Raw genomic sequence first — 11,717 nt, 5'->3', positions numbered from 1 at the left:
TGACTTTATCATGCCTCTCCTTTTTACTTCTAATCACAAGTGCTTTTGGGTGAATCACAAAAGGAATAGATCAGATTCTGATCCCTGCTCACTGCCCCAATACCCTGGAAGAAGAGTAAAAAGGCAACATATTACAGTGGTACCTCAGGTTACGAACTTAATTCGTTCTGGAGGTCCGTTCTTAACCCAAAACCATTCTTCAAGACCGTTCTTAACTAGAGGCACTCTTTCGCTAATGAGGCATCCCGTTGGCGCTGCCCCGCCACCGCACGATTTCCGTTCTCATGTTGGAGCAAAGTTCTCAACCTAAGGTAATACTTCCGGGTTAGCAGAGTTTGTAACCTGAAGTGTTTGTAACCCGAAGTGTTTGTAATCTGAGGTATCACTGTAGTGTAAAGTTTATATTTACTCAAATATATTGTTTAAAAGATCTGCAGAATAACAGCCTGTTAAATAAGTGTAGGCAGGTGAAGGTATCCCACAAGTCTGCTGGCAGTTTCCCTCAAAACCTCTGGGCATGAGAGAAACCATATTCTGTGACTTCTCAGCCAAGAATTGAGGTTAGTCTGCTCACCTTATTTGATGAGGCAGCATTACGGCTCAGCATTTTCCCATGTTATTATCCCGAGTGACTCTCCTGTATGGAACTTCCTGGTTGGCAAAGTAGCTTGCGATCGTGCTTCTCTGGCCGGATTTGGATTATGCCTGCCCATGAATTGGCCAATGACGAATGGGCCTGAGAGGTAGGCACCTCCCTGTCATCCCTGCCTGGGCATTTGGACAGAAGCAACTCCTCCCGGATCCCTTTAATGGGATACTCATTTTTCGGAGGTGCAGGCAGAGTCTACAACCTCCCTCCAGCCAAGACTAAGGCTCACCCAATGCCTAAACTGCCAAAGTTCTGACAATGGCAATGAGCTAAGCAAAAACCGCAAGTCGTAAGCCAGTTTGCCCGGTGGGGAAAATTCCTGTCCAGCCCCCAATTTTTGCTTTAAATGCTAGCTCATCTGTTCTCTATTGCACTGATTCACATCACTTTTCATTGTTAACACTAATTATAGGTGTTTCCCCTTTCAGCTGAAATTTGTATGGCTCAAACTTCTGTAGAGTAGGTCTCAAAGCTTTCTTCAACACCCAAATGGGCATTGCTGGGCCATTGTATACAGGAAAGTAGGGAAACACAAACATTTGTCAATATTGGAATACAGTTGTACTCTCAAAGTGAAAAGAAGCAGCAGCATATAGCTCTTGTGAGAGGCTGCTTCAATGCATTGATTTTGTTGTTGTTCAAAAACTGCTGTTGTGTTTACAGATATTACTGCCAGGTGCCAGTTCATTGTAACATTTGCCCACACGATTGTGCAGGCACATACATTACTGAGGACTAGTTGCAGCTTGCCTGTGTACAAGGGAAATGACTGTGCAATCCATTCCTAAGATTTCACTTATAAAGTACATTGTTCCTCTTCCATTTTATCTTCACAACTCTGTGAAGCTGACTAAGCTTAGAGGTCCAATGTCATACACCGAGCTTCATGGACAAGTGGAGAGTCAAATTTGAGCTATGCACAATTGGCTTCTTGAAATTATATATGCAGCTTTGGACAGAGAAATTGCGACGACCATTTCACCAAATTTATCCAAGGAGAAATTCTCCAACAGTTTCTCGGGCATGGGGCTCACTTTTAGCAATGGCAATACTCCACTTCTTTTTTTTTTAATGTTCCTAGTGGCAGCAACAGCTATTGTGTTGGCAGCCTGACCACCATTTTAACTCCTCCTTCTCCGCAAAAGCTCTGGCGTTATCATTTTTCTGAGACATTTTGTATCTGTATGTATGTGGCAGAGTGATGGCAGTTGTAACCAAAAATAGTGGAGAATATTCAGAAGAAATTCTTTAAATGTCCTTTGTCTATGGGGATGGTAAGAAAAACAAAATTATCAGAAATCTTATCAGAAAAACAGAAAATTTTGGCTCAAAATGTTGTGGCACTCTGATTTAACTTTACAATCTAAGGACAGTCACAAAAGTGTCCTTTCTCTATGGGGTGGTAAGAAAAAGAAAAACTTATAAGAAAAAACATAGAATTTTGGGTCAATTCATTCCCAAGTGGTACAGTTGTTGCAGTCTATGTGTAACTGCACCACATCTGTATTAGTATCACCAACACACTTGCCACAATAATGGCAATAATGGAGTAGGGTGGGGGTTTTATGTTCTTGTTTCCTCCAAAAGTCGTAAATGTTGTGTCACTCTGGTTTCACTTTATAGTCTTAGGGACTGTCACAAAAATGGATTGGGTGCCATTTTCTATTCTTGTTACAGTCTTTGTCATGAGTTCTCACAGCTCTTTAATGCTTGATATGTTCTCATTTTCATTACATATTCTCATTCCCATAACAAAGATTATAATGAGGGAAGAAAATGTCATAAAATTAATCCATTCTCATAACAGACTGTAATGAGGACAGAAAATGGAGCAAAATTAATCCGTTCTCTTAACAATCTGAAGATTGTAATGGGAACACAAAATGGCATGAAATTTATCCTTCTTCTGACAATTTTAAAATTGTAGCCAGGCCAAAAAATAAAAAATATAGGAGATTAACTGGCCTTCAGGACAAAGACTGACTAGAACGAAAAAAGAAAGAATTATGCTATAGTAATATATTATTGTGACACATTCTACAAATGTGATACTATGGTTAAACTATGAATATCAGTGCTGGAGTGCCACAAAGCATCTGTGTTGTTGTTGTTGTTGTTATTATTATAACTATCAGATTGAGTCATATCCCATCTTTCTATCAACATACACAATATCTTAAGTAGGCCGAATCTCTATTGAAATTGCCTTTAACTGTTTTAGCTATATTATCATTTGATCTGTTTTTTTTATCACCCTTGGCTTCTTTGGGAGGAAGGATGGAACACACACACACTCTCGCACGCGCATGCGCGTGCGCACACACACACACACACACACACACACGAAGGTAGATGCCAAGGTAGCTAGCCATATATTTTTTGTGAATTTCTTTATCTTTAGGCATTTATCGGCTGCCCCATTGCAAATAGTACTTGGGGTGATTTATACCATAAATTACTGGCCCTACTGTCAGGGAACTGACATCAGAGCAGAGGGGGGAGGCGAGGCTTCCAGATTCTGCAGGAGAGGGAACGAGTAAGGGTAGAGAGAGAACGTCATCTGGGGAAGGAAGTCCAGGTGACACCAGGAAGAAGGGAGAGGCAGAGAGCATCTCGGAGGTGAGGCTCCGAGACTCTACCAGTGAAGTCAGTGAGGAGGGTGGAGGACCACCACTAGGCACGCCCACTCTGCGCAGAAGGCTTCCGTGCAGAGAGGCGAGGTGAAGGTTGTCCGTTAAGGAATTCTTATGCTGGAGGAAATTTAGGAGACGCCCACTCACGGATTCTTCTAGCGACTGAGCAGCAGCACCCAAGCTGCTCAGTCAGGGAAAGACACAACCGCCCCTAAGCAGTTTGGAACAGCCAGAGGTTTACACACAAGCAACCCCAATTCCCGTGACACCTACTGACCAAGGTCTGAAATGAAATGTCATTACCTCGGACCAGATTCAACTATCCAGATTCAACACTCCTGCTAACACAACATGGAGAGCCTCTAGACCAGCAAACGGGAAGAGGAGAGGAGGGATTGTTTCATTGGGCACGTGGAATTGCTTGTGCCAATCAAATTATCTCCTTAGCACTCTGTTGAATTCCACCCACAGTTGCTAGCCTCATTCTGAGAAATCCCCCACTTTAACTGTAGTAAGACAAATACACCTCACTGAATGCACTGAGACCGTTCCATCAAAAGCAGGTAATGCAAGAAATTGGTGAGGATTTCTTCTTAGATTCATCAGAGGCTGTAAGAAAGAAAACACCCTATGAGAAAGGCATTAGCTTACTTTGAAGAGTGTTGTTCATGGTTTTTGAACATCAAGTGGTTATGGTTAGAGCTCCTTGAGAGACGGAGATGAAGAGCTACTTGGGCTCCAAGCCATTCAGTTTGGGACCACTTTACTGGGGGATAGGGGTTACCTCATTTTCCTGTGGCATTTTCCCAATGACAATTCCCTCCCACCAAAGCTGTTATTTGTGCTGCAGTGGCAACACATACCTAATCAATATTGTCTTGGACAATATATATAAGATTGTTTATATAAGACAGAATTCCTAAGATATGGTCCAGACGATGCTGACACTGGCAAGATGGTGAATGTCCCCAAAACCCACAGGACTTACTGCAAGAAGTGTGGGAAGCACCAGCCCCACAAAGTAACCCAGCACAAGAAGGGCAAGGAATCTTTGTATGCTCAGGGAAAGGGTGATATGATCGCAAGCAGAGTAGCTATGGTGGCCAAACAAAGCCCATCTTCTGCAAAAAGGCAAAGACCACAAAGAAGATTGTGCTGAGACTGGAATGTGTGGAGCCCAATTGCAGGTCAAAGAGGATGCTGGCCATTAAGAGGTGCAAGCACTTTGAGTTGGGAGGAGACAAGAAGAGAAAGGGCCAGATTATCTAGTTCTTGGCTGCTGTGGAAACCATTGTTGCTTGATGTATGAAACTTTATAAAAGTATTATTGGATCAAAAAATGTTCCTAAGACATTAACCCTTTAATCACCGCATTTTTCGCCCCATAAGACGCACCGGCCCATAAGGCGCACCTAGTTTTTTGGGGGGGAAATAAAGGAAATTTCCCCCCCCCAGGGGAAGCTTGGGGAGTGCAGAGCTCAGCGCGCCCCAAGCTTCTGGGTGCCGGCAAGGAGTCTGCTAGCCCTGGGAGAGCCGCGCGGCTCTCCCAGGGCTAGCGGATCGCTGCGCTACACCAGAAGCTTGGGGCATGCCGAGCTCCGCACGCCCCAAGCTTCTGGGTGCCGGCAAGCAGTCCGCTAGCCCAGGGAGAGCCGCGCGGCTCTCCCAGGGCTAGCGGATTGCTGCGCTACACCAGAAGCTTGGGGCGTGCGGAGCTCAGCGCGCCCCAAGCTTCTGGGTGCCGGCAAGCAGTCCGCTAGCCCTGGGAGAGCCGCGCGGCTCTCCCAGGGCTAGCGGACCGCTGCGCTAATCCAGAAGCTTGGGGCGTGCGGAGCTCAGCGCGCCCCAAGCTTCTGGGTGCGCGCAAGCAGTCCGCTAGCCCTGGGAGAGCCGTGCGGCTCTCCCAGGGCTAGCGGACCGCTGCGCTAATCCCGAAGCTTGGGGTGTGCGGAGCTCAGCACGCCCCAAGCTTCTGGGTGCCGGCAAGCAGTCCGCTAGCCCAGGGAGAGCCACGCGGCTCTCCCAGGGCTAGCGGATTGCTGCGCTACACCAGAAGCTTGGGGCGTGCGGAGCTCAGCGCGCCCCAAGCTTCTGGGTGCCAGCAAGCTCTCCGCTAGCCCTGGGAGAGCTGGGTCTCCCACAGCTAGCGGGTAGCTTCCTGAAGCCTGGAGAGCGAGAGGGGTCGGTGCGTACCGACCCCCCTCCCTCTCCAGGCTTCAAGCGAAAGCCTGCATTCGTCCCATAAGACGCACACACATTTCCCCTTCATTTTTGGAGGGGGAAAAGTGCGTCTTATAGGGCGAAAAATACGGTATACCTCTCCAAAGAGCTTTGAAGGGACTTCGTTGGTACTGGTCTCCTTCAGGAATGTCAAAGAAATTTGATTCGGTTTGCATTTAAAAGTGACTTTATCTAATTTGCACCTTCTGAAACAGTGCGTGATCCAGCACTCAGATATCTTTTGAAAGTCACACATTTATGAATTTTGCAATATAATTATATACAATCCATATGCATATACAAAGGTGGTGAAGTATGCATATCAATGCATATACTACTGAAAACAACATACAAAATGCACCATATTATATAAGCCTGGAGATCATGATTTGCTTTTAGCAGACACACCGCTACAGGTTTTTTATTTAAATGCCTGTATCTCGAAGGCATCCTACTTCGGAGGTCCTGCTTCCATTTGGGTGCTTTGGAGAGATCCCACTTCACAATCCCCAAACTTTTCTGAAGTGGCCCATTTCATTTTGTTATGTACCCAAATCCCCCCAATCTGATATGTTTCTTGAGCTGAGAACTTTGCCAGAACATTTGGCCAGTGTAAGAGAAAGATTAACTTAGTCTTACCTCAGGATCAGCCCTTTAGTATTCAGATACATTAGAGGTGACATGTCAAGTGATGCAGTGCCAAATGTATACAAGAGGAAAGATTCAAAAGGTCAAAACTTCTTTTCACCTGCAAATGTTACAATTAGTTCTGATCATACTTAGCAAGTAAAATGAGGATGGCACAGAACACAACTTGTACCTCTGCCAGTTTGGGTGATATAGAGCAATTAGCAATTAGTTGGCCTTTCTCACCAATAGGTCTTTTTCTTCTATTGATGGAAATGTCATGCAACTAATTTTTCCCAGCATAATATACCTGAAAGGGTTTGTCTTTTCTCTCTCTTGAAAAAAAACAAAAAACTCAAGGACTGCAGCAAAAGGTATAGCTGGTAATTTCAGATCAATATATGAACTTCAATCTTCCTCACAGCAGTAGTTCATGGTGATATATACCTCTTCTCTATACAAACAGAGACCCTTTCCTATTCCAGTTCAAGCGGTTTCTAGAACTACTGCCTGCTCAGGGTAGGGCAGGAAATAAAGCTTAAAAGTGGCATCTCTTCCTTGGTTTGTTTCCAAAAAAACAACAACCCCTCTCTCCAGACTGCACACAAGCAGTTCCAGTCAGCAATCAAACCAGAAAGCCTTCCAGGAAGTCTATTGGTCATTTTGGTGCTCATAGGGCCAGAGTTCAGGACTAGAGTTACCATTCTGCATCTCCACATAGGGCTGTGAATATTCCCTGTCTGAAATTTTGGGGAGCCGCTACCAGTCAGCGTCAAGAATACTGAGGTTGCTGGACCAATTTTCTCAGTATAAGGCAACTTCCTATGCTTCCACGTACTCAGAAGGTAATATCTACAGTCTGCACTGAGAGCAATTTTTACTGACTGTGGATTCTCTGGTCCTCCCAGCAGCTTTTTTCCCCTGCCTGGTTTCAAACCATAAAAAGAGCTTGGTTTCTTTGCCCTTCATTACTAAGGGCAATGAATGCAATGAACACCCTGCTCGGTAGAGGTCTGAAACTGAAGGGGATGAGAAGGTAGAAGATGTAATCTGGCAGGATGCTACTAATTAGAGGTTAGCCAGCAGGGCAGTTTCTTTTCATGTCACCTGCCAAAGCTGCAGTAAGGATTCCAAAATGGATAATAACAGAGAATTTTTAGTCCAGGAAAAGACTAAGGATTTTTGGTGGTAGGACAAAGCAGCCTCGCCTCTTGAGTATATTTGAATGTTCTTTGAGTCTTCCTACTTATGAAGGTTTTGCATGAATTATCAAGTTACAAAACAGGGACAGACATATTAAAAGCCCTGCACTAAGTTACTGTGGAAGTGACTTCTAATTTCTTTTGAGCCTTTAAGATAAATTCTCCTGCGGACTGCAGTGACTGGATATATAAGGGATAAGGTGGTCTCTCAGGTAACCTTCTTCCTAGGTGAAAGACCTTTGATTGTGTAGGGAAATGCCCTCCTAAATTCCCTCCAAAATAAATATTTACTTATATTATGTATTATCACTAGCAGGATCAGATAACAAATTGTCTTGTTCTTTCGGAAGCAGATAGTGAAAATAATCAGAGCTTATCTACACAAAGTAAGCCAACCGACATTCCCATTATTGCATTCTGTCAGTCAGCGGGCCATATTGCAAACTGAGCATCAATATGTTACTTTACAATTTCATCATGAGATTATCAGACAAGACAGTAAATTGCAGAATTTCTAAATTAACCGAAAACATTGGATTCATGACACATATCCAAAGAACGCTAAAACCACTCTCTTTCTCCCCCCCCCCAAATCACAGTTACAATGATCCCCCGACTCTAAAGAGGACAATCTTGGGACACAAGGAGCTTCTTGTAAAATCAAGGTTCTAAAATGCAAGAAGAGTCTTGAGATTGTCCTCCAACTTGTGGAGGCTTATGCAGCAGTGACAGAAGGGGCAGAGGTAGCAAACTCATTCTGCCCCCTGCATGTTTACTGAACATTATATAGAACGCCTAAAGAAGGCTTATGTAGCTACTTTGCACCTGATTGAACCAGCAGGTTATATGGTGAAAAGGAATTTTTGGTTGTATCTAACAAAGTCATTCTGTTTACGTTAGGATTTGAGCTTGTACAGTGGAATGTCTCTTCCTCTCTTGATGTGTTCCCCCAACCAGTTCATGGTTTCTCCCTAACCCTCTAGAGTAGATGGAGGGTGGGGTGGCATGATGTACTCATGGAAAGTGGAGGCCCAGAAATTCCACTACAGAAGCAGAGGCTCTTGCATGAACAAGGTGACTTGTTGCATATAACCCTGTGTCCCTAATATTTTTCTAAGTGATATATCTAGAAATATTTAAAGCTGGGAGAAGTATCTGACTTATCGTTTCATACCATATAGGATTAGGGACTCAGGTGTGAGCCTCTTGGGCTTTCCAATCGGAAGGTCGGAAGTTCAAATCTGTGCAATGGAGTGAGCTCCCCTTGCTCTGTCCCAGCTTCTGCCAACCTAGCAGTTCGAAAGCATGCCAGTGCAAGTAGATAAACAGGTACCACTGTGGCAGAAAGGTAAATGGTGTTTCCATGCACTCTGGTTTCCATCACGGTGTTCCATTGCACCAGAAGCAGTTTCGTTATGCTGGCCACATGACCTGGAAAGCTATCTGTGGACAAACGCCAGCTCCCTCAGCCTGAAGTGAGATGAGTGCCACACCTCAGAGTCGCCTTTGACTGGAATTAACTGTCCAGGGGTCATTTACCTTTATTTACCTTTTAGGTACAAACTATCTGCCTTTTGGTCAGGAGTCCCTTTACCTTTACCTTTTTCTGCCTTTTGTCATTTCATGAAAATGCATTTGGGGATTGGCACCAAACGGTCTGGTATTTCAAGTTGACAAACAGTCACTGGCATTTATGTCACACATGTTTTTGTTGCAGCACAATCCTATTCACACCTACTCAGAAGTAAGCCCCACTAAGCTGTGGAATTTCCTTCCAGGGATTCCAGCCTAGGTCTGTTGCCCTTTAATGTATGACCAAAACCATATTACAAACTCAATCTGTCAAACTTGTGGGATGCTTGAAGAATATGGGATTTGTTAATTCCTGTTTGAAAGGACATTATCTACACTTCTTAAACTCAGCTGTCCACTGACGTGCATTTCTCTTAAGGTTGTAGCACAGTTTTGAGCAAATAAATCATATCAGCACATATAATGAAATGCGAATTTTGAGAGGATTTTCTTTTAAAAAATCACAGATCATTGCAGAAAGAGAATGAAGCAAAATTAGAGCTAAAAATAAAAGGATGCTGTATGCACCAGAAATTGACAAATTTGTCCATTCCCATCAAAAGCAAATATCAGCAAAAGAGCAATAGAAATAGTCAAATCAAATCAATTGTCACTTTTGCAGTTTAACAGGGTGAAATCTATAAAATTGTTCCTAATCTTAGCAGTTTGTATAGCAAATTGTGTGACCTTAAGAGTAATGTGTCTGTCATTCATATATGATGAAGAGTCAATTGTTTTAAAACACTCACTTGAATAATTACGGAATCCCATTATGGGAGGCATTTAAATTTAAACAAAGTCTGACAGATTATTCACAGTGCGCTAAGTCTCTTTGTGAAACAAGTCAGTAAAGAATTATGAAAAATAGAAGGAATTGCAGAAAGCAATGAAACAGCAGTCACTTACTGAAAATTAAACTTAATTTAAGGCATTTATGAATTTTACTTAAGGATGAATCCGTTCACAAAGCAGCCACATAATTTCTGCTTCACATATTCTCCCTTCATTCTATACCCAGTTTTTGTAATTATGTTTTGTTTGCACACCATTTTTCCCCCCTTCGAGAAAGTGAAATTGCTGGAAGAAATACTGCAGAAATGGAACTGCAAGCAATTATTCTTACAATTGTTAGCATTATATGCCACTCACAAAACATTAGAAACCCAGAGCTTTTTAGCTCAGTGAGACTGAGAGCAAGGTTACAGGGCAAGATTGACCATTATTCACCGTGAGCTAGAGAATGGGGCCCGAGGCAAGCAGGGTTCCCTGTGGTGCTGTAATCATCTTAGAGTTCCCCTATGTGGAAAATATCCCCTTCCCCATATAGATCTCCTTTAAAAGTCCTGATGGCTTGAATATGGTTTCTGTTCCCTAATAACAAGCATGTGACGCAAATGCCATGTTCCCAGTTGGAGAAAATGTTAGATTATTAGAAGCTCGTCTATCACAAAGATGCGCTTCAAGGACGAGACAATAAAGGGACAAAGGGAAAAGGGAGGTTTTGTGCCACCCAAGATCAGACATGACAGACAGAGCTGTCACATTGTCTCGCCTCTCCTCAGAATCCATGCTTTTCATTTATTTTCTGTTTATTCAGTCTTTTTTTATGAGTGTTTTATAGTGCACAATAAAAAATATTCTACGTGTTTGCATAACATTAAAATACATGACACATTTAAATAGCACACAAAAGGTATGCATTTTGCTATGCCTTTCGATGGAGGCTGTCCATATGCTCAACACCGAGTAACTGTTTTATTTTCAGTCAACTAATCCTGATACTTTTGTTCCACCTGTACTGTCAGAGACAGCATGCTTCTGAATATCAGTTGGTGTCAACGGCAGGATGTGAGACTTCTGGTTGGCCACAGTGAGAACAGGATATTGGACTAGATGGGTCATTGGCCTGATCTATTAGGCCCTTCTAAAATGCTTCAACAGTGCTTTGGAATGACAAACAAAAAATCTGCAAAACCTTGTTATGTCTTTTGCCAGCTGATCACAACTGGGTTTATTAAGCATCAACATCAGCTGCTGTGGTGGTCCAGGCATCTTAGCTGATGTCCATTAGTCTGCCTTCCCTGCCATCATTAGGAAACCATCCAACATTGCTAGTTGTATTGAGGGAGTTATAAGATGATGGCAATCCAGCCCCAATTAAAATGGTCCAAAGTTGTAGGGCAGCCATGGAAGGAGTGCCATGGATGGCACTATGCAGAGGCCCTTGTGACTCCTGATGAAATGACGTAAGGGAAAGTCACGGGCAAAAGAGCTGATTTTGGGTTTTAATCATAGAAACTAGGAATTTATTTGCACTGGAGGACTATTCCATACCAACTGCTAACACTTTGTGGACTACATAGACTGTTGTGCATTACTGCCTTTGTGAAGGGAAAAACATCAATGTACCCTTGACTTAAGAAACTATAAAGGCCCTTTAGACTAGTGAAGAAACCAGATTATTTGCCTGACAGGGAGATTTGTAGCTTGATACTTGCTCCCTGATGTGTCAACATGCATCATGAATTTCTACATAAGAGCACTCTTCTCCAATTCACATTATCTGGACAGGTTTTGTGTAAAATATGGGGTTCTAAACTGATTTTCTGGACGTTTGGATAAGTTTTGTCACTTTGAAGAAAGTACAGAAGCATATTGTCGGCACATACAACATTCTTGGGAAGAGAATGTGCGCTCTCTCCTAGTTTCAATTAAGTTATAAAGATGCATACATTGATGTACAATTTATGAATTTTGTGTGTGGCTACAGGTGCACGCAAATGCAGCTTGGACTCCCTGAGTGAGCCAATGGTT

At 43.1% G+C, this 11,717-nt stretch overlaps 1 pseudogene across 1 annotated transcript; it reads left to right on the top strand.

The window, feature by feature from the left end:
- The first annotated feature begins 4,221 nt into the window (after positions 1-4,221).
- LOC308597513 (large ribosomal subunit protein eL42 pseudogene) lies at positions 4,222-4,590 on the top strand (annotated as a pseudogene). The gene has a single exon. The product of its transcript is annotated as a large ribosomal subunit protein eL42 pseudogene (transcript).
- The last annotated feature ends 7,127 nt before the right edge of the window (positions 4,591-11,717 follow it).

Source organism: Podarcis bocagei (genome assembly GCF_964188305.1).
Source record: "Podarcis bocagei genome assembly, chromosome: 11".
Taxonomy (NCBI): Eukaryota; Metazoa; Chordata; class Lepidosauria; order Squamata; family Lacertidae; genus Podarcis; species Podarcis bocagei.
Note: the sequence above shows the minus strand (reverse complement) of the source record. Positions and strands in the feature narration are given on the sequence as shown.